The sequence below is a fragment of the Anolis carolinensis genome, chromosome 1, assembly GCF_035594765.1.
Source record: "Anolis carolinensis isolate JA03-04 chromosome 1, rAnoCar3.1.pri, whole genome shotgun sequence".
Classification (NCBI taxonomy): Eukaryota; Metazoa; Chordata; class Lepidosauria; order Squamata; family Dactyloidae; genus Anolis; species Anolis carolinensis.
Genome location: NC_085841.1, coordinates 294,178,789 through 294,206,216, shown reverse-complemented (window position 1 = coordinate 294,206,216; position 27,428 = coordinate 294,178,789).

Genomic DNA, 27,428 nt, shown 5'->3' with positions numbered 1-27,428 from the left:
ATGTCTTTGTCAGCATCTAGTGTTGGTGCATAGGCACATATGATGTATGCCTGTTGGTTTTTGGCAAGGTTAATTTGGAGGGTTGAGAGTCGTTGGTTGATGCCAGTGGGTGCTTCAGTCAGGTGCTTCTCCAGGTCATTTCTGATAGCAAAGCCAACTCTGTGTATTCTTCACTCTTCTTCAGGCAGTCCCTTCCAGATGAAGGTGTAGCCTCCTTTTTCTTCCTTTAGCTGTCCCTCTCCTGCTCTCTGGGTCTCCTGAAGGGCTGCTATGTCGATCTTAAAGCATCCCAGCTCCCTTGCAATGATAGCAGTCCTGTGTTCGGGGCATTCACTGTCAGTGTTATCCAACAGTGTCCGTACATTCCATGTTGGCCACAGAGTGGTGACCCCTCTGGACGCGGCAGTCCAGTCAGAGTAAGAAAGGCAGACTATGTTTAGGGCACCTTTTCTAGCCCCTTCCCCATGTGGGATGAGCAGAGCGGATCCTAAAAAGGGCTGCTCAGTCATGAATACAGCTGCCGGACTACTCAACTGCCTCGTTCCTTGAGGTAGAACGACTGAGTCCATATCCACCACCCATGTGCCAGTCTTTGACTAGGGGCTTCCAGATTTCACAGTCCTGCCCCCGTCACCACTCACTGATCGCTATGGGACTTTTGTAGGTTTGTTTTTATTTTTCTTGGAAGACCCCTGTGTGTGATTTTAATGTGTGGAGGATGGTGCATGGCCAGTCAAGACACAGTCTTCACAGAGTGAGGTCCCAGCAGTGGTGTGGTTAACACAATGAGAGTGGCTTCTCAGTCTGTTGCAGCCTTCTTCCGCCTTCACAGCCATTGTAACATGTACCATGTTATCCTCCGCCTGCTCCGCCGTTGAGGTCTTTGGGTCTTCGGATTGTGCTTGGTCTGGAACCTCCCCTGTAGCCACTCCTGGGAGTGCATGACTCCGGTGGTTGTGCCCACAGGTTCATCGGAACACGCAAGCCCCCTCACCATCGAGGATTACTGGAGGTAGCAATGGGAGACATAGCTACAATGATAGGCATCCATTGTCATAACTATGTATCCCCAAGCAGGATTTCAGCCTTTTTAGAATGCGTTCAGTATTATTCCTAGGTTTTTTTTTTTACTGAGCAGCAGAGATAGATAAGAAGAAAACATTAGTTTAGCTAAAGATTGGGATGATGGGATTTCTGATGTGACAACATCTGGAGAAGTAAAGCTGGTAAAGGTGGCTATGCATATTAATAATGATAAAACTTTATACCCTACCACCATCTCCCAAAAAGGACTTGGGACAGCTTACAGAGGTACATACAAGTGCCATAAACACATAAAATACAGGTAAAATCACATTAGCATACTACACAATGACAATATTAGTTCACATAAAAACAGCACCTTACAAAAATAAAAAAAACTATCCCAATTAAAATCAATAAAACATATTCCTAATTGACATTAAAATGGGTAGTACAGTATTTAATATTGTATTAAAATGCATTTGACATTAATTTCCATTCATGCTTGCACAACTCAAATAATATGAACCTCCCAGCAACACATTCGTAAGTTTTCTTTTTTTTCTTTAAATAAACATGAGGGAGAGCTAAAATACATGTTTTAACAACTCTAATTTTAATTCTATTTTAATATTTATATGTTGTGGGTTTTTAAAATGGCATTTTCTTTAATATTGTGAGCTACTTTGGGTCTCAAGACAGGAAAGAAGAAGAAGAAGAAGAAGAAGAAGAAGAAGAAGAAGAAGAAGAAGAAGAAGAAGAAGAAGAAGAAGAAGAAGAAGAAGAAGAAGAAGAAGCAGCAGCAGCAGCAGCAGCAGCATGTGCAGGCTCTATGTTTTGGAAAGTTATAGAAGCATTTCTGAAATTCCCAACCTTAGCCATGAAATATAGTTCAAACTTTTCCAAGCTATGGCTATTCCCACTCCAGTTTACCCATGGGTCTGCCTTAGAAGTTCAGGCACTGAGACAAAACATTCTTAGATAGATTCTTCATTCATCAGTAGAACATGTATGACTGGGAATACTATATAGTTGGATCCCTGTGCATATAGAAGATTTTAAATGCATTCACCTGAATATTTGAAGAACATTCCTTCAGAAACTTAACTGTATGTGTCAGGAAAATAGATGTGATAAATCCAGAAAAAATTAACATGTGGCAAAGCTTCTGGAAGGCATTAGTCAAAAATACAACTGCAACACATAACTGGATAGTTACAAAAACAGTACTCATATGTGGGTGTTTTTTAATTTTATACCTAGTACTCTTATTCATCTTACAGCAATGTATGGGCTGAAAGAGCTGAAAGGGACCACAAATCCAAACCCCCACCATGCTGGAATATGCCAATAAAGCAGTCCCAAAATATGCTCATCAAACTTGTGTTTAAAGACAATAAAACTAAGAGTTCACTCCACTCCAGTTTATTCCAATGTGAAACAGTTCAGTTCGTACCATCAAGAAGTTATTGCTAATGGGATCTATTTTCTTGTAATTTGCCTTGTGTCTGAAACAAGCCCATTCTATGTTCTGTGTGATATCCTATCGTTAAATATGGCTATCATATTACCTCTCAGTCCTTTCTTCTCCAGGCTAAATATACTCAGTTTCCGAAACTATTCCAATTAGGTCTTGCATTTCAGACTTATTACTATTTTGGCCACGTTCCACTGAATATGTTCCAGCTTGTCAATATCCTTTGTCTTTAACACTTTGTGTAATATCCAATTGACCACAACACTGTCACTTTCTTCCATACTGCTTTTTAACAATTTTTTGCTTGATGAAGAAACCTATGAAGCTTTGAAAGCTAGTAAGATGTATTTTACATCTTTTGGTTGGCCCACTAAAGGTGTCAGTGAGGGACAGATTTGGGCTCTTTTGTTTTTAAGTGTGACAGTTGTGTCTCCAAACATCTCAGATAGTCTGAGACCAATCTGAGGCAATAAAGAAACATTTGGATTCCTGTGAAAGTCTTCACCATCATTTGGATTCCTATAAGATGGAAAAAAAGAGAAGGAAAAAAGTCATCTACAAAATGTAAAAATTGTTATTACCATCATCATTATTAAAAAAATAATAATTACCCTATGACATTTGTATTCCCTGACGCCTGTCATACAATGATAATCATGAAAATAGTCTTCATCAGTTGACCCTCTGCAATGGTTGCATTACAACTGTGAATTATTAAAGCACACATGCATTACTGGAGACCACTATGAGTCCCCTCGGGTGAGAAGGGCGGGGTATAAATAATTGAAATAAATAAATATGTAAACCAGCAGAGCTACAGTTGCCCTATAGTACAATTAGATTCCAATTTAATTCATTTAGATATCCCTCGATCCTGCACAGCAAGCATTTTTGAAATTTAATTGGCATGAAAGGCAGGGTAAACTATGCACAACAAATTGAGTGTGAAACAATGTTAATTTAGATAATGCCTATTCTGTGAAATCACGTCCTCAGCAAAATTTAAAAGACACACCATGGAAAGTAGCTGTGGTTTTCTCTTCTTTTTAAAGCTGTGACTTGATGCAGTGTCAGAGTTGAATTTTTATGCAGGATTATGTTAACATTCAGCATTTTAACACCAATCCTATTGGCATTTATTTATTTATTTCCAGAATTTATACCCCGCCCTTCTCACCCGGGGGGACTCAGGGCGGCTTACACAGTTGGCAACATTTAATGCCAAGAACATAATAATAAAACAAAAACAGTACATATAATCAATTAAAACTATAAAAATACATCATTAAAATACATTATAAAAATTAAAACATAAGTAAATTAGATCCATTTGTCTAAAAACCTCATGCTTCAGCCTTCAATCGGACCATGTCGACGTTATCATATTACTCGTTAAAAGCTTGTGCACACAGCCATGTTTTCACAGCCTTTCTGAAACCCAGAAGAGTTGGGGCTTGTCGGATATTTGTGGGGAGGGTGTTCCACAGCCGGGGAGCCACCACCGAGAAGGCCCTGTCCCTCGTTCCCACCAGCCGCGCCTGCGAGGCAGGTGGGACCGAGAGCAGGGCCTCTCCAGATGATCTTAGGAATCTAGCTGGCTCATATGAGGAGATACGTTCAGATAAGTAAATTGGGCCAGAACCGTTTAGGGCTTTATAGGACAAGACCAGCACTTTGAATTGGGCTCGGTAGCATATCGGCAGCCAGTGGAGCTGGCTTAGCAGGGGGGTGGTACGCTCCCTGTATGCCGCCCCAGTTAATAATCTGGCTGCCGCCCGTTGTACTAGTTGGAGCTTCCGGGCCGTCTTCAAAGGCAACCCCACGTAGAGAGCGTTGCAGTAATCCAAACGAGCTGTAACCAGAGCGTGGACCACCGTGGCCAAGTCAGACCTCCCAAGGAACGGGCGCAGCTGGCGCACAAGTCTTAGTTGTGCGAAGGCTCCCCTGGCCACTGCCGAGACCTGGGGCTCCAGGCTCAGCGATGAGTCCAGGATCACACCCAGACTGCGAACCTGCGTCTTCAGGGGGAGTGCGACCCCGTCCAACACAGGCTGTAACCGTATTCCCTGTTCAGCCCTGCGACTGACCAGGAGGACCTCTGTCTTGTCTGAATTCAATTTCAATTTGTTGGCCCTCATCCAGTCCGACACAGTGGCCAGACACCGGTTCAAGACCTGAACAGCCTCCTTAGTGACAGGTGGGAAGGAGTGACAGAGCTGGACATCATCTGCGTACAGATGACACCGAACCCCGAAACTCCGGATGATCTCTCCCAGCGGCTTCATGTAGATGTTAAACAACATGGGGGACAGTACTGACCCCTGTGGGACCCCACAAGACAATGGTTGTGGGGTCGAGCAGGTGTCCCCCAATGACACCATCTGGGAACGACCCTCCAGGAAGGACCGGAGCCACTGCAAAACAGTACCTCCGAGACCCATCCCAGCAAGGCGCCCCAGAAGGATACCGTGATCGATGGTATCGAAGGCCGCTGAGAGGTCCAGCAGAACCAGCAGGGACACACTCCCCCTGTCCAGTTCCCGGCGTAGATCATCGACTAAGGCGACCAAGGCTGTCTCGGTACCATGTTCCGGCCTGAAGCCAGACTGCGCCAGATCTAGAAAATCAGTGTCAACCAAGAATGCCTGGAGTTGTGCGGCCACCACACATTCCACGACTTTGCCCAAAAAGGGGAGATTGGAAATAGGCCGAAAGTTCTCCAATTGAGTGGGGTCCAGTGATGGCTTCTTCAACAGCGGTTTGATCACAGCCAGTTTGAGGCTCGCTGGAAAAATGCCTTCCCGAAGGGAGGCATTCACCACCACCTTCACCCACTCAGCCAACCCCCCTCTGGCTTCTCTCACCAGCCAGGCTTCTCTCACCAGCCAGTCTAGGATGCATGTGGTGGCCCTCACCTCTCCAAGCACCTTGTCCACATCCTCGAGCTCAACCAATTGAAAAGAATCTATCAAGATGGGACAAGCAGCTGCCGTTAATATGGTGTCAAAGCCAGAACGGATCAAAGCGACTTTGTCCGCAAAAAACCGAGCAAATGCTTCACAGCGGGCTGCCGAGTTATCAGGGATCCCGTCTTGGGAGACGGGATATAACAAACCTCTGACAACTCGGAACAGCTCCGCCGGACGGTTCTTTGCAGACGCAATATTAGCTGCAAAGAAAACGTTCTTTGCAGCATCTATTGCCGCGGCGAATGCCCTAAGATAGGAACACAGCCGTGTTCGGTTTGGCCCGCTCGGCTCCGAACGCCACACGCCCTCTAGTTCTCTCTTCTTTCGCTTCATCGCTGCCAGCTCCTCAGTGAACCAAGGAGATGGTTTAGCTCGGGTACTCGAGAGGGGACGTTCCAGAGCAATTGTGTCTATTGCCCTAGTCGCCTCCTTCTTCCAGAGAGTGACCAGAGCATCGACAGAATCACCAGCCAAGGTGGCGGGAAACTCCCCAAGAGCCATCAGGAATCCATCCGGATCCATAAGCCTCCTGGGGCGGACCATTTTGGGTCCTCCACCCCTGCGGAGGTTGGGGGGCGCAGTGATTCTAAACCTGATCAGGTGATGGTCGGTCCATGGCAAAGGAGCGATGGTGAGCTCCTCCACACCACCACCTTCCTCCCCTCCCTGGCAGAAAACCAAGTCAAGTGTGTGCCCTGCTCTGTGGGTAGGGCCAGATACTAATTGGGACAGCCCCATGGTTGCCATGGAGGCCATGAAGTCCTGAGCTGCACCAGAATGAGTGGTCTCGGCATGGACATTGACGTCCCCCAGCACAATGAGCCGTTGGGACTCCAACGCCAGGCCAGAGACCATCCCTGCTAGCTCAGGCAGGGAGACTGTAGTGCAGCGGGGTGGTCGGTACACTAACAGAATCCCTAAACTATCCCGGCCCCCTACCCTCAGATGAGCACACTCAAACAAGGTAGACTGCAGGATGGGGCACCTGGTCAGGGGGATGGACTCCTTATAGACCACTGCAATCCCTCCTCCCCTGCCTCCAGATCTTGGTTGATGCTGCACGGCATAACCTGGTGGACAAAGCTGGGTGAGATTGACACCCCCAGCCTCATCCAACCAGGTCTCCGTTATGCACGCCAGGTCTTCCCGCTCAACCAGGATAAGATCCTGGATGATTGCAGCTTTACCATTGACAGACCTGGCGTTCAGCAGCACCACCTTCAGATCGGAGGACCCGCCACCTTGGGCACCCAAATTTACTGTGTCAGGAGGCCGTTTTAAATCTACAAGCACTCTGTTACTCACCCTAGGCCGAATTAAATTATGCCTCCCTTTCCCGTATCTCCCCCTTCCCTGAATTACTTCAATAGGGGCGCCCCAGCCGATACATGCCCCCCTCTCTACACGGTCCATCACAGTGGTAATGCTAGTAGTTAAATATGAACAAGATCTTATCATACCGCTAACGTGACACGTGCCAAATAAAGGGGATGATTCCAAAGCCTTTAGTAAGGTACTCAAGTTAGTTCTAAGGCTAAAATGTACTTACGAGATAAGATCAGAAGGAACCCATTTTTTCCCACCCTCCTACCCACCTTCCCTGCCCCTTAAAATTAATGCCTTAATTAATAGCACAGTTGGAACTCATAACAGATGGTAGAGACAGCAGCACATATAAACTAAAGTGCTTCAGTGCTCGCATATAGTCTAATAGTTAGTTTACAGGGCAGTTTACAGGTCAGCAGGGGTTGAATGATGTATAAGATAAGGTGGTTCAACTCAATTCCATCAATCAAAGTTTTTCCAGTAAGGTGCTCCAGTGCTCAAAAGTGCCAGTCCAGCAGAATATTTAATAGGCAGCAGCAGCAGTTTCTGCAGTTCTTGTGGTCCAGAAGGCAGGCAGCAGGAGTGCTGTTGTAGAGGCTCTTACCTTCTGGACTCTTTCTGCCACTGGAGTCAGGGGACTCTTAAAGGGTCCAACAACCCACACCCAAGAGCAGCAGCCCCCAGGTGGAGGCCACAGCAGGTGCAGGGAGCCACGCCCAGTTTGTAAGTAGGCCTACTCAGTAGCAGTTTCTGCAGTTCTTGTGGTCCAGAAGGCAGGCAGCAGGAGTGCTGTTGTAGAGGCTCTTACCTTCTGGACTTTTGATGCCAGTGAAAATATGATTTCATAATATATGTAAGAGGTTAAGGTAAAGAACATATATATGTTCTGAAACACCCGTGGCTAGAAATGACCGTATTTAGCCTTTTTGCTGTCCCTAAACAACTACTATTGACTGGTAGCAGTTGTGTACTGAGAAAACCAATAGCAGGAAATTTTGTGTGTGTGTGTATACCTACTTGAACCTTGAAAGCTGACTTGGGGTGCAACTGCACGATAGAATTAATGCATTTTTCAAGGTCATTAATCCTCTGCCAAAAGTTGCTAGTGCCTCACTAAACTGCAAAACCCGTTGAGCCAAAGCAATTAAAGTGGTGTCAAACTGCATTATTTTTACAGTGTAGATGCACACTTTGATACCAGTGTGGTGTGTGATCTTTTCAGTTACAAAATGTATGCATTTACTCCCAACACTAAATTTAATTCAAAACAGAGTTCAAAAGTAAACTTTTGCATTATTATATGTTTACATACTTATAGAAATACTTTGTCATATTCCTCAAGGAAGTCTTTCCATATTTAAGCCATGCAAAAGTTTCTGCTTCAACACAAATTAAGTGTCCATGCCCTGGAGATATTCTGTACTAATGTGTAAGAAATCATCATCTTGAAAGGCAGGAACAGTAGAGTATCAATAATAATAACTTTTTCTATCCCGCCTCCATTTCCCTGTAGGGACTTGGGGCGGCTAACACAGGGCGAAGCCCAAAAGCAATAAAACCAAGTAAAACAAATAAAAACAACATATTCAAACAAACATGGGTATAGGTGTATTACAATAACAGTAAAAACCAATTCAAGGCGCAGAATAAATAAGATCAAATGGACCACCAAATTGGAGAAAAGGTGTAACGTGGAGGGGCAATTGAAACTAAAGTGCAATAATGTATTATAAGGTGCTTTGGGGCAAAAAGGACAAAGTGTGAGCATTTCTCAACAATTGAGTGAGGAAGGACTTCCAGTTAAATCTAGGGGCAGGTGGAACACCTAATGAAACAACACATGATAACATCTCATTGATTTTTTGATGAGCAAGTTCCAAACATTTGAAAGTCTTGAGTGCAAACAGTTATTTCATTCATATAGCAAAGCTAATTGCTCTAACAAATACTTCATTGTGGATTTTAAGTATTTTTGTCAGTACACTGTTCTAAGGGGAACCCGTGATGTTTTGAAGAATACAAGGCACAGTATGACACAATTATAAAGTACATCAATTTAGAAGTATATGAATTGCCTTTTGAAATCTTCTCCACAAGACATAGAAACTAAAATAATGTTTTCACATAATTTTTCAAGGAGAAGAAATTTGTCACTAGTTTTTCAGAGGCAGGCTCCATCAATAACAATGGAGTAGCACACCTACTACTTTATTTGAGGGTTGTTTTTCATTCTTGCTGTGTGAATACAAGTAGGATAATAAAACAAAGGTATCTAAGAATATTCCTCAGAAAATACTTTGTGTGTGAAATTTGCATTCAGCTATACATAGCATCATTCAGGTTCTACCTCCCTCCCAAGAGTCTCTTGAATGCTAAATGTTGAATGCTAAATAGCCTCTAACATACCTTGCATCTCATGTGGTATCCATACTGTGTCTTCTTTGCCACAAGCTCTATAAATAATGTTAGGATATTCTTCAGATAATTATAAATGATAGATAGATTGGATAGATAGATTGATTTAATACTCAATATACAGTGAACCCTTGTTATCCACTCTATTTTGGTTACAGGACCCATCCATTCTACATACCTATGAATATCAAATTCTCTGAGTGCTTGAGTCTCATTATATGCAATGATATAGGAAATCCCTTGTATAAATTCCACAGTCAAAATTTCCACCATCCACTTAGCTGTGGGTGGTTGTTTTGTTTCTGTGTCAGGAGTGACTGCAAGTCGCTTCTGGTGTGAGAGAATTGGCCATCTGCAAGGACGTTGCCCAGGGGATGCCCGGATGTTTGCTGTTTTACCATCCTTGTGGGAGGATTCTCTCATGTCCCCGCATGGGGAGCTGAAGCTGACAGAGAGAGGTCACCCGCTCTCCTCGGATTCGAACTGCCGACCCATTGGTCCATTGGTCAGCAGCCCTGCCAGCACAAGGGTTCAACCCATTGACAGAGATGGGATGACTGGATTTAATAGAGGCTTAAAAAGTTTAATAAGTTTCAGCTGAAATAAATCACATAATGCAAAAATTAAACATCGAATTATCCTAACAATAGTATTGAAAACAGTTATATTAAAAGGTGACAAATATAATTACACAATGAAAGGGTCCCCCCCCCCCCACCACCAAGCAATCAGGCATTAAGATGCAGTTACAAACATCTGAGCATCTTCTCCTTTGTTCCCACCAGATTGAGCCTTTGATGTTGCTAGGAAGGAGAAAAGGGCCTTCATACAAGTACTCAAAATATAGGCATATACTCATGGGAGAAAAACAATCTGTTAGATAATATGTCTTCTTTTGCTGCTGCTTGCTTTTTATAGGTGATAAAAATTCTAAATCAGACTAGCAAACATATGACTTTCCAAAACTTGTCAACCATTCTCAGCAAGGCTGATGGGTGCCAGAGTACAAAAGCATACAGGGTGTGTGAAGTTCACCATCACAACACTAAAATGTCTTTTGTAACTGGCACATATTGCAGGGAAAAAATAGTTTCTTTTCCTTTTTGAGGCCTCATTGATTGAATATCAGTGCAAGACGTCTTTGGGTGAAATTTCTCCTTTGGCAGAAATGAAAAACAGAAATAAATCCTACTTTCTATGCGAAAATATGTTAATCTGGTTGTATTAGCAGTCACTGAGTTTCCAGTTATGTGAAGCAGGTTTCATTATTCTCTGGTATATTTATTCAGAGATACAGAAAAGGGAGAGCAGAGTTAGAGCTAATATTTGCATTAAACTTTTTTTCCATTTTCTGCTCTCCTCTTGATGATGACCATGGTAGAGTTTTTCAATCCCAGTTTTTCAATCATGAAATAATAATAATAATTTTATTCTTATATCCCGCCCCATCTCCCCGGAGGGACTCGGGGCGGCTTACATGGGGCCATGCCCAGACACGACAGCACAAATCAGATAAAACATTAAACCGAGCAGTAAAACTTCAACATGATTAAAAGAAAGGGAAAAGAAAGGGAAATAGAAGAATTTCTCCTTGTAACAGGGACATTCTAAGCACTCTCATTCCATGCTATAGAATCCTAGAATTTGTAGTTTGGTGAAAAAATAGAGACTTCAAATCCCTGGATTCCACAAGCAGTTAAACTGGAATAACAGTGCTATAAGCGTGTTGTGCAAATGGATTTGGGTTGCCCTGTCATCTATGCTTATTAGTGTGTCTATCAGTGTCAGCACTGACTTCAAGGACTTTAATAGTGTGTTGTTCTACTGATTTTGGGGGTCTTTTTAATGGGTTTCAAAGGTTTTACTTCTATGGAGAAGTTCATAGCATCTTAATAATGTTTTGTAATTTTCTTTTACTTATGGATTTGTTTGCACTTTTATCTGTATTTGTTTCACCGAAAACTAGGCATATCACCTAGTTTGGGGTGAAAATTATTGTTGTGAGTCTTCATGCTGCTTTCTGTTTGTGGTGAACCTATGTGTTTTTGAGGCAAAGGGTTTGTAATTCAGCCCAGGTCACACAGAGGGTTTCCATAGCTAAGAGAGGAATCAGATCCTGATCTCCATATTCACACTGTGCACCTACATTGTAAAATTAATGAAGTTTGAAACCAATTTAATTGCCATGGCTCAAAGCTCATGGGATGAGACACCAGCAGTATTTGGTGGAGAAGGTTAAAAACCTTGTGAAATTACATCTCCCATGATAACATAACATTGAGCCATGACAGTTAATTCTACAGTGTAAATTCACTTATAGTTCATCCAAGTTCAAAACACTGCACCACACTGACTGTCTTTGGAAGAAAGGAAGAATATAAATATGAAGGATAGCCATTTTGAATCTTCTTTGATCCATGAGGGGAGGTGGGTAAGAATAATAATAATAATAATAATAATAATAATAATAATAATAATAATAATAATAACACAAACCTGCAAATGTAATGGAAAATGAACATGCAACGATACTGTGGGACTTCCAAATCCAGACTGACAAAGTTCTGGAAAACAACACACCAGACATCACAGTTGTGGAAAAGAAAAAGGTTTGGATCATTGATGTCGCCATACCAGGTGACAGTCACATTGGCGAAAAACAACTGGAAAAACTCAGCCGCTATCAGGACCTCAAGATTGGACTTCAAAGACTCTGGCAGAAATCAGTACAGGTGGTCCCGGTGGTGATCGGCACATTGGGTGCCATGCCAAAAGATCTCAGCCAGCATTTGGAAACAATAGACATTGACAAAATTACAATCTGCCAACTGCAGAAGGCCACCCTACTGGGATCTGTGTGCATCATCCAAAAATACATCACACAGTCCTAAACACTTGGGAAGTGTTCGACTTAAAATTTTATGATACGAAATCCAGCATATCTATCTTCTTTGCTGTGTCATACAATGTTGTTGTGTCAATAATAATAATAATAATAATAATAATATAATAATAATAACAACAATAACAACAATAACAACAACAACAACAACATTGAGGGAAGTCAACAGTAGTAAACTGCTTCAAGTGCAAAAGACAAAGAGTGAATACCGTCAAAACACAATCCAGAGCAGAAGAGACAACTGGCGAAGGAAGGCTCTCCATGGACAGTTCCTGGGAAAAATTGAGAGCCAAACTGACAAAGAAAAAGCATGGATGTGGCTCACAAATATAACTTTGAAAAAGGAGACGGAGGGCCTGATTCTGTCAAACCAAGAACAAGCCATTAGAACCAATGCCATCAAAGCCAAAATTGAAAAGTCGACGACAGATCCCAAATGTAGACTCTGCAAGGAAGCAGATGAAATAATAGATCACATCCTCAGCTGCTGTAAGAAGATCACACAGACAGACTACAAGCAGAGGCATAACACGGTTGCTCAGATGATTCATTGGAACTTGTGCCACAAATACCATCTGCCTGTGACAAAGAACTGGTGAGATCACAAGCCGGAAAAAGTTACAGAGAATGAACATGTCAAGCTACTCTGGGACTTCCGAATTCAGACAGAGTTTTGGAGCACAATACTCCTGACCTCACGATCGTGTTAAAAAACAAAGTATGGATTGTCGATGTTGCAATCCCAGGTGACAGCAGGATTGAGGAGAAACAACTGGAAAAGCTGACACGATATGAGGATTTAAAGATCGAATTACAAAGACTCTGGCACAAGCCATTCAAGGTGGTCCCAGTGGTGATTGGCACACTGGGTGCAGTGCCTAAAGACCTTGGCCTGCACTTAAACACAATCGGCGCTGACAAAATCACCACCTGCCAGCTGCAGAAGGCCACCTTACTGGGATCTGCACACATTATTTGCTGATACATCACACAGTCCTAGACACTTGGAAAATGTCCGACATGTGATCCAGTACAAAAGCCAGCAGAGTGTCTGCTGTGGGCTCATCTTGTTGTGTTTCAAATTATTATTATTATTATTATTATTATTATTATTATTATTATTATTATTATCATCATCATCATCATCATCAATTATTATATATTCTGACTGAATAGAACTAAAACCTGCAGAAATGCTTGCCATCCTTCCCATATAACCAGTATATAACCATCCTTCCCATATGACATTCTAGAATTTCCCCTTGCTAAGGTTACAAATGCCTAGCAAGTTTCCGATGAGTCAAAAAGCAGACAGCCTATTGACTCTATTGCTAGTTTTTTTTTCCATGTCATGAGTGACTTGAGAAAATGCAAGTCACTTCTGGTGTGAGGGAATTGGCCATGTGCAATTGCCCAGGAGACGCATTGATGTTTGATCATTACAAAGCTATTACTTTGTGTGTGTGTGTGTGTGTATGTGTGTGTTTGCTTGTTTCAAACATTTTTTAAAATTATGAGGAATCCATGGATGCAGACCTTACATGTTTACATCATTTCTCCTGATGCTGAGAACACTATTGACAGTGGCAGTATTTTTAAACCTTACCTACGTGTATCCATTCATTGTTCCAACATCTTTTGTTCCATGCATTCCAAGAAAAATAATCAGCAAAAAGCTTCTTGTTCTGTTCAGCTTAATTTATCCATATGGTGATAGACTCCATCTGCTGACTAGATTGGAAATGTTCAGCTTGTGAGAATCTAATGCATGATTTATGTTTTTAATTTAAGGTTAGGAGTGCCCTAAAACACTTCCTCATTCAAACAATCTTGAACTTGAAGGGAAGCTAATTATTTGGTCTGTAATCCTCCTCCTAATTATGAGTGCACAATGACCGTTAAAATCAAAGTCTCATCCAATGCAGTGCTTTCTAATGTATTCAGATATCTTGCTGCTGAATAGAAGAAGAAATAAAATTTCCAAATTTGTTATAATTTGGCTTAAATGGTTGGCTGCCTCCTGGATGAAAATGCTTATTAGTCATTTGTGTCTTTAAGTAACAGGCTTCAGAAACATGTTGATACATTCTCCACTGTATATCATTAGTAAGCTATTGCAGTCATAGAACATGGATTCGGTTTTCCTTTGGTTGCATCTCCTGTTATGAGTCAGACGCCAGCCAATATAAAAAACTCAGTTTATTGCAAAACAACAAAAAAGAGCCTAGAAAGTAACCAAAAGAGTCTCAAAACACTTTCTCTTCAGTGTAAAATAACAATGTCCAAAAAGAACTAAAAAAAACCCTCAACTTGGGATATAATCCGGATTATCCTGGAAAATAATCTGGATTAAAACAAACTACGCTGAAACGGCTGTAAACTCGCTCCACCTAGTCATTGGAGCTTGGCAATCACAGGAAAGCAACCAGCAACAACCCGCAGCAACCAGCGGCCACACCATGCCCCAAAACGTCCTTGAAGCCAATCCGCGTAGTAAAGGAGAAGTCACAGCCGCCACGTCCTGTCCGCGTCGTTAGGGAGAAGTCACAGGCATCAAGTTCCAGTCCACGTCGTTAGGAGGAAGTCACAGGCATCGAGTTCCAATCCGCGTCATAAGGGAGAAGTCACAGGCATCGAGTTCCACTCCGCATTGTTAAGGAGAAGTCCCAATCGCTGAATTCCAGTCCAAGGTCAATCACAAAAAGCCATAGTGATGGAGGCAAGCCGGCAGCTAATGCATAAAACCAACACAGGACAATCCAGCCCAAACCCACACAATGCCAGCCCCTGTTGCCACTAAAAAACCCAGGTTAACACCTACGTCCCAAAGCAGTCTTCCAAACACGTCTTCTGAAACAGAGATCCCGAAAGCACCCAACAAACACCTTGTCGATTGCAAGGTTACATTAGCAACAAACTTACTTTTATTTACAAGTCCTCCTCTGAGCTTGAGACAGCTAACGCCCTATCTACAGCTGAACCTTGTTGCTGCAAATCCTCATCGGAGCTGGAGTTGGCCAATGCCCCACCAATCCATCCTCCAGCTGCTGCCCTTCTACGATCTCTCCAGCCAGTCCACCTTCTATCCAAACCCATAACTTTCTGAGATCCAGCTGTATCTTTGCTGTGCCATCCCTCAAATGTACCACTGCTTGTGGGTTCCTCAAAAACATCCTGGATCTCTTGAACCCTAGTCCAATCCATCACTTCACTCCCAGAGTCCAATATCCCATCCTCCTGACTCCCAGCCCCATAATCCCCTTCAAAACCCTCAAAAGATTCATCATCAGTGGGTTCCATAAGTATTTCCCGGATTCTCTTCCTTTGTTGCTCCTCATCGGAGTCTTGCTCATGAGCAGTCTTCCTGCCTCTTCTAACACAACTAGTAGTATCTCTACTTGAAGGCTCCATCACAACATCTCCTGTTGACAGTTTTTTTCCCTGAGAAAAAGAGAAAAAACCTGGAATTGACAGCTGTAATGGCTTCAAAATACAGCAAAAAATGAAAAGAAAGTTTAGCACTTCGATAGGTGAACCATTTGACTGGGATTATGGCTGAAAGTCATTGTAACTGAGTGACATTGTCAAACTTGTCATCTCACTTTTGTCTGCTAATATGGATGATATCCACCACTATTTGTAAGGCAGAGACCCCTGAAATATCCTTTTTCCATAAGATGGATCAAGAAAATCCTATGACATAATTTCACCTGCATGTCACCTTCCTGTCAGCTCATTTTCCGCTGACCACAATACAGTCATAATCATAGTTGTTATCAAGTAAAGGTAGGCAGATGCTGTGTGCCTTGAACATATCCATACCAGCAAAACAAGGCAATGACATAGGTAAAAAGTAATAAATATGTAATAAATGACTTATACTATGAACCCAATTGAAACTAATCCAAATGAGAAAAAGTACCTAAAATGCTGAGCCCTGCAGGTGTCTTCTAATCACAATAGAAGCAATGGTTCTCAACCCCAGACACGTCAGCAAGGAGTCCAGACATAGGGTCATAAGGGATGCTGGAACAAGGCCCAGCTGATGAGGAGTTTTCCTATCTACCATAAAAGTATTTTTCAATATATTAATAATTAATTGTGATCAACAACTTATATAACAATGTCTGTATAAATACAAGGTCTGTACAAAGCATAAGGTCTGAAAGCTACTTTGTATCAGCCGCAGAGCTGAAGCTTTTCACCCTTTTCCAGCTGGGAACAGTAAATTATGAACTTGAAACCCTGTTGGTCTGGCGTTGTTCTTCCTTACCACTTGTGTCCAAACAGACTGGCTGCTACCCACCACATTTTTTTCAAGGTTCTCAAATGGAGATATTTGTGCATGCAAGAAACTTAGAGAAAACCTATATTCAAAATATTGTTACATATTAGATCGATGCACAGATACCCAGATTTGGCAAAATGGAGTTGCCCTAAAGAATATTCATATTCCTCCTAAAATATATATGATCTTCCCATTACTTTGAATGACAGTCACTGTGGTGTTATGGTTAGGGTGTTGGATGCCCACTGGACAGTCACATCCTCTCAGACTCAGAGGAAGGCAAGAGCAAATCCTACTATAGATTCACCTTAGGGGCCTTCTAAGTTGGGAAAATAAATTGAAGGTGCCATAACTACTACAAGCACATGATTATGGAAAATTATTTTGGTTCTCATTTGCTTCTTTCCCTGTAGTTTTTAGATCACCACAACCTGCTTTTTATCTCTACTGAATGGGTGCCTGGTACTTCAATGTAGATCTGATATACAGCAAATATAGTTCACCTCCCAAATTAATATCATGTTCCATTTGCCTTAATTCAATTGGCTGCATGTTCTCTCCTGTGGCGGGCCACAACCAAATGACCGAGAGCCCCATTCCAATTATAAGTAATCCTACAAAGAAATGAATAAAGACTCAATTACAGAGTGTGTTAAATGCAAGCTGCACTGTGGTTCTGTTAATACATCAGCCTGTAGCAGCACTGTGCATAGAGAATGGTGATTGGGTCTCTAATATGAATTAGATTATCCCACATGCTCACTTAAGAGTCCATTTTCCCCTTTCAAAAACAGCTCCAAAGGCAATTATCTATGTTTTAAGCCTCTATTTCATTTAATTTCTTTTAAATTCCTTTGTGTCTCATCCAATTTCTGCAGATTACTCTTTGGCAAATTTGATAGGTCATTTTGGGTTGTGGTTGTCCTTTATTTATAATGAAGGAAACTAAAGGAAACAAACTCCTGGCTTTACTTTGAAAGGTACAAAATGCTACTTTGGATAGCATTGACTTTCCTGCTTGAAAATTAATGAAGAACTGTTTGTTTATTTTATTTTCTCTCACATACATCACAAATAAGAAACACTCATAATTTTGTTCACTGAGATGGTTGTTGTTGTTGTTGTTGTTGTTGTTGTTGTTGTTGTTGTATGCATGCAATACATTTCCAACGTATGGTGAACCTATTGTAATTTCTTGGCAAGATACATTCAGAGAGGACTTGTCATTGCCTTATTTTGAGGTTGAGAGAGCATTTGTTGCCCAAGGTCACTCAATGGATTTGCATGGCGAAACAGGAATCTAAATGCTAGTCTCCAGAGCTATAGTCCAACTGTCAAACCACCATTTGCATTAAATTTTGGGACTTTTGGATGACAATGCAATGAAGGGGGTAGGTATATGATACACTGAGGTTTTGCACCAAAAATGCAATATTTGTTAGAACACCTTCTTCATATTTTTTTGACCAAAAACAAGGGAATCCCAAAATGGGGACGATAAGAAAGCATCTGAATATTCTTTGTGTCCCTAAGGTTACTTAATACTGCAATGCCACACTTTGCTAACCTCCTCTTGGCATTACCTTTCTATGGTTGTGAGATTGCATGGTTCTCTGACACTAGTAGAGTCTCCCATGTCAGACAGATTTCCCCTAGGAAGCCAAACTGCTACTGGGCAGCATCAGAAGGGAAGGAATTATAATGGTAGAGTATCTATCTGAAATAACATCATTGGCACACTAGCTAACCCTTGTTGGTACTGTGTAGAGACAGGCATTGGTAAACCATTACTGAATGTCTTTTACTATGAAAACTCTAAAATGAGTTAATCTGAAATGATACCCCAGGTTGAAAGGCACTAAATCAGCTACTGGGAAAGAGCTGAAGACAAGTACATATGGTACCTTTTTAAAATAACACATCTAGACTCATGTCAAAAGGACATTAAACTGTTGATCCACTCAGAGGTGAAAGGAACGTATCTGCTGCACAACACATGTAGTATGAACATGGAATGTGAGAAATATGAATCAGGGAAAGCTAAAAACTATAAAGCAAAAACAAAATGCAAGGACATGGCTATATTTGGTGTGAGAGGGCTAAAATAGACAGGAATGAGAAGGGTCATTTTAGGTTGTGAATAATTACACAATATTTTACAATCAGATAATTAGAGTGCTTTATTCTGGAAATGATAATCAAAGAAGAAATAGTATGGCACTAACATTTATACAAGACATAGCAAAAGCAGTGAGCTCTAGCTGAATAATATCAATAAGGCTTCAGTACAACCTATTGATAAAATGATGATTCATGTTTATGTCCACACTACAGAGGTAGATGAAGAAGACATTGTAAGATTCTATGTTAGCATCCATGAATAAATTGATCACACACTGAAACAGGACATGTTGATAAGAAAATGCAACTGCAAAACAGGACAGAAGTAAGCATTAGAGGTGTGCAAAATTTTTGTAACTCATCATAAGTCGGATCAAATTTGTTAGACTCATAATTACGACATGATATCCAACGTGCGGGCATTGTCCATGCCAAAAAAATAAGAACTGAAACTTTAGCCTAGTATTTTTTTTATAAGTCGCGTAAATGTCTTAACTTTCTGACACAGTTTTAATTCACAGAGCAACCAAGCACTACCAGGAGGTAAAGCCAAACTGGTTGCCATGGCTCTCAGACAATCAGGGTTGAAGGGGGGGGGGGAGGAGGTGGAGCCACAGCCATTGCTCTTTAAATTCCCCAGCGCCTCGCCACACCCTCCACTCATGCTCAGGAAGGAAAAGAGAGGAGCTCCAGGCCAGGTTAGCTTTCCAAGCAGGTAGGCAGAGGGCACAAGGTTGCACCGGAGAAGAGAGAGAAGGCTTAGCTTATGGCATACTGTAGCTGAGGCTGATTCTTTGCACTGGAGAAAGAGAAGGAGAGAGACGCTTTGCATGCTGTAGAAACACTGAGACAGGCACTGGCAGGCAGGGGCTTGCTTTTTTTTTTTTAAGGGTGGGCATTTTAGAGAATCTTTGAGGGTTACTGCCTGGGCTACATTGCTCTGTGTGTGCTGTGCGTGCATAGCGCCAAAAGGCACACAACCATTTTTTTCGCCCACAACTTGCCTTGGCAGAATTTACTATTGCTAGTGTGATCTCTGTGTGCATAATCCAACAAAAAAGCACACAACCTTTTTTTAACTCAGGCACAAATTGCCTTGGCAGCATTTTCTAGTGCTAGTGTGATCTCTCTGTATATAATCCAGGAAAAAAAAGAACACAACCACTTGTTTAAATCAGGCACAAGTTGCCTTAGCTCCCTTTTCCAGAGCTAGTGTGATCTCTGTTTGCATAATACAGCAAAAATAATACAACCATTTGATTAACAAGTTGCCTTAGCACCTTTTTCTAGTGCTAGTATGATCTCTGTGTGCATAATCCGATAAAAAAGAACACAACCACTTGTTTAAATCAGGCACAAGTTTCCTTAACTGCTTCTTCTAGTGCTAGTGTGATCTCTGTGTGCATAATACAACAAAAAAGCACCCAGTCACAACTTGCCTTGGCAGCATTTTCTAGCACTAGTGTGATCTCTGTGTGCATAATCCAGCAAAATATCACACAACCTGTTGTTTAACTCTGGCACAAGTTGCCGTAGCTGCTTTTTCTAGAGCTAGTGTCATCTCTGTGTGCATAATACAGCAAAAAGAGCACAGACTTTTGATTAACTCAGGCACAAGTTGCCTTATCACTTTTTCCTGCTCCTGACCTTGAGACAGACTGAAGCATGCCCCACCAGAGGAGGAGGCAGAGGAGAAAGTGGCATGGGCATTAGCCGGGTTCCGTCCAGAGCCTAATTTAGTTTGACAGACATTCTGAAACCTGATGGGCTTGCTTGTAGTGGTAAATGTGTCCTGTTCTCCAAGTGTGTCCACAACCCCACAACAACCCACCCTACCCTATGTCATAAGTACGTTTTAAAAAGTTATTATGACACCTACGTCGCCCCACTCCAGCCAGCCATAGCAGCTAAAAAGATATTTTCTTTACAAAAATACTAAAGATTTCCCAAAAATCAGGAGATGTGCTAATCTTTCTGAAACATGGGTGGAATTACGCCCTGATAATGTTGTGTAATTGTAGAGAAATTCCAGGACATAACTCTTGTAGTTGTTTTTTTACATTTTTTTTTGGTAAAAACTAAGTAAGTTCCCCCTAAACCAACAGATGAGTGAAACGTTCTGAACCTTTTTTTTGGGGGGGGGGGGGAGTGGTTATAGCGTTAAACATGTTCTACCATTGTAGCAGGTTTCACCCCAATAGCAATAAAATGAGGGAGAAAGGAGCCTCGGAAGCCCCTCCACACATGTGATTACTTTAACAAAATAGTCACAAAATTTCATTACCATCATAATAGTATCATTTTTTTTACTAACAATACTTTAGAAATCCTTTAGAAATGAAACCCCACTAATTTTGTAAGGATATTTGAAACATTTTTATTTGATTGTACAGCCCTACTAGGCATAGTTGGAGAATTTTGCCTAGAATTAAGAAATTGATACATTTACTGCCAGAATAAAATAAACTAACAAAATTTCTGTGAGCAAATTAAGCCTGAACTCTCATTATGGTGGAAGATTACCTAACTATGTCTGTTGTATTTTGGACATATCATGCAATGATGTAATTCATTGGAAAAAGGAATTTTAGGATAACAATATGATAAATGTGATGAGTTGAGAGGAGCTGGGGAAGATATAGTGACTGAAAGTATGGAATGTATGCAACACTAATGGTAGTCAAGTGGGAATGCATGATGACACCCAAGTATCCTTCAAACTGAAGGATCCATTCTACATTCCTGGGGATTGTTCTGATTGCAAGTGGAAATGTTTTCTAAAAATGAACCACAACTTTTGGGTGTTTTGAAGTGGAGCACTAGTAAAATTTTGGAAAGGAAAGATGTTAGCAATATCCTTCCCCATTTCAAATGCATTTTAACTATTTTGAGCCCATTGTATCTTTTCCACATTGCTCCTGTCTGTCTTGTTTTGTCTTTCAAGAACAGCCTTAAGACACTGTGGTAAGTAAATGAAAACTGATTTACTTCAGCAAAACATAAAGTACAGTACACTCAGTGAAATAATGCAAAAGAAAGCTAGGAAGTCTTCTTCAGACAAAGAAACAGGCATAAATCCAGATGCAGATTTGGAGCAAACACACAGAGAGTGAAGGCATTAGAGTCAGTTTGTTACCAGCAAGAGCTGGCTACACCTGCTTTGGCTTTTATAACCCTGGGTCCCCACATAGCTGCTAGGGCAGTTCCTAATTACTTAGCTGCATTTCTGGCAGCTAATCTAGCCGAACGACGTCTCTGCTGTGTTTCCTTTTGCCTCTCCTGGAATGAGGGTACTAGCAAAGTCTCCTCCTCAGACTCCAACTCGCCCTCAGATTCATGAACACTTTCCTGCTCCCCTTCCTCTTCTGAAGAAGAGGAAATCCCTGACACTGTCATCCACTAAGTGCTCTGATCCCTTTGATTATGAGAAAATCAGCCAATTATAGCACACTTTCAGGACCAACTGAACAAAATTCTGTAGTTATCTGTTATTGATGTGTATTGTGACTGTGAAGATGGCACTCTTTCCTCCATGATCTCTCAGACTATTTTATTTTTCTCCACTTACATGATGAACATGGTAGCTTGTGAATTCTTGTACTTCCCATTGGGGTTGTCATTGAGCTTCAAAGTACTTCCAACAGAGCTGATCTGTTTGCATTAACAGTAATTAAGAGCACAGCAGCAATTTCCCCTCAAACAGAAAAAAATGCCTTGCTGTGTCTTATCAAATTGAATTTTGTGATAACAATGCCTTGGCAAAAAGTTATGCTGTATTTTGCTTTCTGCTTTGGTTGGGCTACATTTGCTCCAGTTAGTTTCTTGTCATGATGAAAGCTGATCTTCTGCTTAGAATGTTAAGCAAACCAACAAAACGCAACACATAACACACCATCACAATAAATCAGGTTTTTATTGTGATGGCCCTGTATTTCCATCCCATTTCTACTGGAGGGCAGATGAAATTTTTTCTGAAGGCTTGAATGCAAATCTAAGTGTCCAAATCCCAAGTGCCCATTTTTTTTGTTGAAAGAGAGCAATGAGGAAGGTTGAGATTTGGAGCGAAAATGTAATGCTGGTACTGAATAGTTCATTTGTCTGTTGCATTTTAGCTCAAAATCCCTCCTACTTTCCTTCTTAGTGGTTCCACGTGTGTTTATTTTAATGTATTGTTCATAAGGGGATGTTGTCGGATAATATTATAAGGGGAGAAGTGATGGGTGGGAATGAGATTAGTAATCACAAACATCCTTTAATGGTTCTCTTCTTCAAGAAATGCCTCTCTGAAATAGCTTCTCTCATTGAAGGCTATTTGAATTCCATTACATATACATATGTGTAATGTTCACTTAAGCCCTAAAAAGACTTGTTATGGGAATCTTAATTTCATGCATATGCATTCTGTCTTAGATTGGAGCTTCAACAAAGTTGTGAATGACAGAGAATTTATAAATGTTGCTAAAATAATAGGAATGTGGTTGAAACTGTGGTCCATAAAGTCTAGCAGTATATATACCACTAAATCCACATGTTAGTGTATACCAAGGATAAAACCATTACATGAATCATGGGAAACGGTTAGGGGGTGACCTGGACCTTCAGAAGATTTCTGAAGGCTCCACTCTCCAAGCAAATTCTCTCCACACAGTTTTGCCCTCTAGGAGCATAAAGAATGATTTTACAGACCTTTTTTCTGGGTGGAGGATTTAAGTGCATATGCCACTAACAAGATATAAGCCTACATATGATGTAATGATTAATGGATCTACTATAATTGGGGATAACTAAGGCTGCAGTCACAAAAGAAGGAATTGGTAGAAATAATAACATAATATCAGCAGCTCAACTGGACAAATAGCAATACACAGCACATAAAAACCCACTTTCACAATACTGGGTCCAGCTACACTTTACAACCAAGGATTAACTTCAAGTAATACACAAATTGTGAATATGTATTTATGTCACAAAGTTGAAAGACTGGGACCTATGACATATTAATCTTGAGAAAGGACAAAGTAGGTCAGAAATCTCAAACAGGATTAATACCTAAAGAGTATTTAAACTCATCCTGGTGTCTTCCTTTTTACCTGATAGGAACTCGGCACAAACTTGGTGAAAAATTCTCTTTAAATACAGACATGTTTAAGATTTGATAAGCCATGATCTTGTTTCCTGTTTGTTGTTTTAAAAGCATTGGTACATCTGAAAGATATAACAAAATGTTTTTATATGCCTGCAAGTTTATATTGATGGTAACAATAAATACCAAAATCAGTATTGACCATGCCAAAGTATTTTTGTGTGTGGTTGTGAAAGCTGGACAATGAAGAAAGTTAACAGAAAGAAAAACAACTCATTTAAAACATGGTATTAGAGGAGAGTCCTGTAGATATCATAAACTGTCAACAAGACAAATAAATGGACCCTAGAGCAAAGCAAGCTTGAACTTTTCCTAAAAGCCGAGAGGACTAAACTGTTACATTTTAGATGTATCACGAGAAGACATGACTAGAAAAGTAATGCTTGGTAATATGGAAGGCAGAAAGAAAAGAAGACTGTTTTACAAGTGGATTGAGCAAATCAAGGAAACCATGGCCCTGAGTTTGAAATATTTTAATTAAGTTGTTAATAACAAAGTGTCCTGGTGATCTAAAATTCATAGGGTCCTAGCAGAGCCAGTTCAACAATGAGGCGAATTAAGCAGTCGCTTCGGGCGCAAAACATACGGGGGCGCAGTCGAGACTGCTTTTTCTGTTGATTTCTTGTAAAACATGATGTTTTGCTGCTTAATTTGTAAAATCTTAATGTAATTTGATGTTTAATAGGCTTTTCCTTAATCCCTCCTTATTATCCAACATTTTCGCTTATCCAACACTTTTATTATTCAGTGGGGGCACCAAAATTCTGTTCGCCTACACTTGAAAAATACCTAGGGCTGGCTCTGGGTCCTAGTAGACTGAAGTCAACTTGATGGTAATTTACAACAAGAAAAAGCATGTGTTTAATTGGTGGGGGAAGGCATAAGACAGTATGAGGTGATAAAGAATATGGTCATGTTAGCTATCCTTTCCCCTTAAGTTTGAAACTGATGTCTTAGTGAAAGAGAAAAACAAGGAATAGATTATTTAACAAAGTTGCAAATTAAAATAAGAAAGTAGAATATAATAAAGTGAAAAAGAAATGTCCAAATCTACAGTGACAATAGACTCTGAAGAAGCAGGAATGCAAATTGAATAATAGTAGATAATGTGAAGATAGATGCATGCCGTAACAATAGTATTCAACAAAAGGAAAAAAAGAACAAGTTAAGATAAACTTAATAAAAACATGACAATTTTCTTCTAGCCATTATACAAAATCTACCAAGAGAGGAAAGAATCTCATCTCAGCGCTCCAAATTCATTATCCCCCCCAGATGTGATATAAAAGAATTTGTAAGTAACATAGTACTTTTTAATACATTCTGACTTCTGTCATCTCCATATTAGCTGTTTCCCTCCACTTTTTGCTAAGCAGTGTATCACCTATGAGGTTTTTCATTCATGTCATACTTGATGTAGTTGTCCATTTTGTTTTTAGTTGCCCCTTTTTAACATGAACTATGATACTTTTGAGGCACTATTGTGAGACCAAATGAGGTGGCTGTCTGAAGAAGAATATGGCAAATCACATAAACAATTCAGTATATGAAGACACCAGTTGCCTAAGGAAAGAATAAGAAAAGTCCTTTCTTTTCAAATTTCAACACTTGCAGCTGATCAAATAAACCATATTGCCCCCATAGAGTAAAATGAGTGGTTACTGGGTATTTTTAGCAGCCTGAGCCATGCTAGGCTTATTTGAAGATTTAAACTGTAAGTTTGAAGTGGAATTTTACATTAATACTTCCAGTTAACCTTGTTCCATGATGTTTAAGAGAAAAAGTAATCTGCTCAAGAACTTTCCATGGGGAAGGCACTGTTCCCTTTTCACTACCTGTCCACTTGAAGAGGTGTCTTGCTTCTCTAAACACCTCTTCAGGTAGGCAAGTCGTCTAGAGATGTGACACTAAGCTATCCAGAACTGGCAATGTTTGTGATGCCCAAGTGACCAATTCCTCCCTCTCCCAAGACTACAGGGGTGGAGTTACTCTAGTGCCAGGTGAATATCTGCTGTTCCTACTTTCCTCACTTGGTGTGTTTGACATCACAGCCTTTACCCAGTTTACACTTCTCAGGGATGGTGTTGGAAAGACAGGTGGGAAACTAGTGGTAGGACTGGCTTTGTGTGGTAGAAATTGAAGAATTATTATTAGTGTTAATTTTTCTGCCCTGCATTTTATCTGCTAAACAGACTCAAAGTAGCTGACATTAAAAAGCATAACAATGTGTAAATTAAAATCTAACACATATAAATATTAAAACAGAATTAAACATGGGGAAAGAAGCTTTAAATATAAAAATAATGGAAGACAAAGAAAGGACATTATGGTGTTTGAAACTCTGTTTTGCTATTGAAATCCACTTGGTCACTTAAATCACTCTCAGCCTCAGAGGAAAGCTTCTCTGAGCAATAAACCTTGGCAATAAAACCTTGTGATGGGATTGAAATAAGTCAGATTTCACTTGAAGACACATCAAAATAATAAAGGAAGACAGGGGGGAAATAAATCATGTGGAGGAAAAAAGAAGAAGGGGAAGAAAGAGACAAAACGAGGAATGATTCTGGAGCAAAAGAAAGGAGATGCCAGGCATTTCCTGGAGTAAAATCAAGGTAAGATGAAAACGTGTGAAACAAAAAAATACTTGAAAAGCTATGCTTGGGAAGACGAAAGGTGGATCTATGCTGTAGAATCAATTCAGTTTCATATTACTAACTGTCATGGCTCAATGATATGGAATCATGGGAGCTGTAGTTTCACAATGTCTTTAGCCTACTCTGCCCAAGTGAGGTGGTACCTCAGCAAGCTGCAACTCCCGTGTTTCTATAGCACTGAAGCACGGCTGTTAAAGTTGTATCAAACTTCACTAACTCTAAAGTGCAGTTGCATTCTGTTCCTCCTTTTCCACATCATCATCTTCTGCACCTCTTGCAGTTGCCCATTCAAACCCCTATCCAAGCAGAAAGACCTAGACTGCAGCTAGGCTGAAACAGAGATGGGTTTTGAAGGTGAATTTGAGGGAAATGATAGCACTTTCTGTTCAGAGAGAGGGAAAGAAAGGAGAAGCCAATTCTACAAGGGCTCTGCTTGGCCCTAGTACAAAGGGCAAGCAGGCAGAAGTTCCTTGTCTGTTTCCAAGACTGCTAGGAAGTGTCTCAGAGGAACATTTCCTGCAAGCCTGACTTTGAACTGTCAAACTCAATGAGACAGAAGCAGAACTTCTCATTGTTCCCCAGCCCTCTATACTGAGAAGGGAACTGCTTTCTGTGTGGAATGTTTTTGAGCAGATTACTTTTCCTTTAAAACATCACAGAACAAGGTTAACTGGAAGAATTAATGTAAAATTCCACTTCAAACTTACAGTTTAAATCTTCAAATCAGCCTAGCTTGGCTCAGGCTCCTAAAAATACCCAGCAACTACTCATTTTATTCTATGGGGGCAATAGGACTTATTTGATCAGCCTCAAATGCTGAAATCTGAAAGTAAAAGAATTTTCTTATTATTTCCTTAGGCAACTGGTGTCTCCATATACTCATTTGTTTGTGTGATTGCAAACAAGTAGATTGATGTGAATTTTAATTAATCATGATTGTGATTTCTTATCTATCTTCTATCTATCTATCAATCTATCTATCAATCTTCTATCTATTTATATTTATATATATCTGCTTAGAACTGGATTATATGAGACCCCTTCTTCACAGCTGTATAAAATGCACACTGAAGTGGATTATATGGCAGTGTGGAGTCAAGATAATCCAGT